Raw genomic sequence first — 256 nt, 5'->3', positions numbered from 1 at the left:
AGTTGAAAAATTCAAAGGTCTCTATATTTTCTACTTCAATATTTTTTCTTGTTATTTTTTTTTTTGCTTTTTAAAAAACTAGCAAGATTTATATTTGATATGGTGCATGCTATGCGCATTTCATGTACACACTGTATTGGTGAAAAAATATTTTTAATCTAATGTACTATGACGGCTTTCATCATTGTTAAAGTTGAATCTGAGAATATCAGCCTTTTAAAAAACATTTTCAAATCATTTAAAAAAAAATTAATAT

The sequence above is a fragment of the Mytilus galloprovincialis genome, chromosome 2, assembly GCF_965363235.1.
Source record: "Mytilus galloprovincialis chromosome 2, xbMytGall1.hap1.1, whole genome shotgun sequence".
Classification (NCBI taxonomy): domain Eukaryota; kingdom Metazoa; phylum Mollusca; class Bivalvia; order Mytilida; family Mytilidae; genus Mytilus; species Mytilus galloprovincialis.
This window is presented reverse-complemented; position numbering follows the sequence as displayed.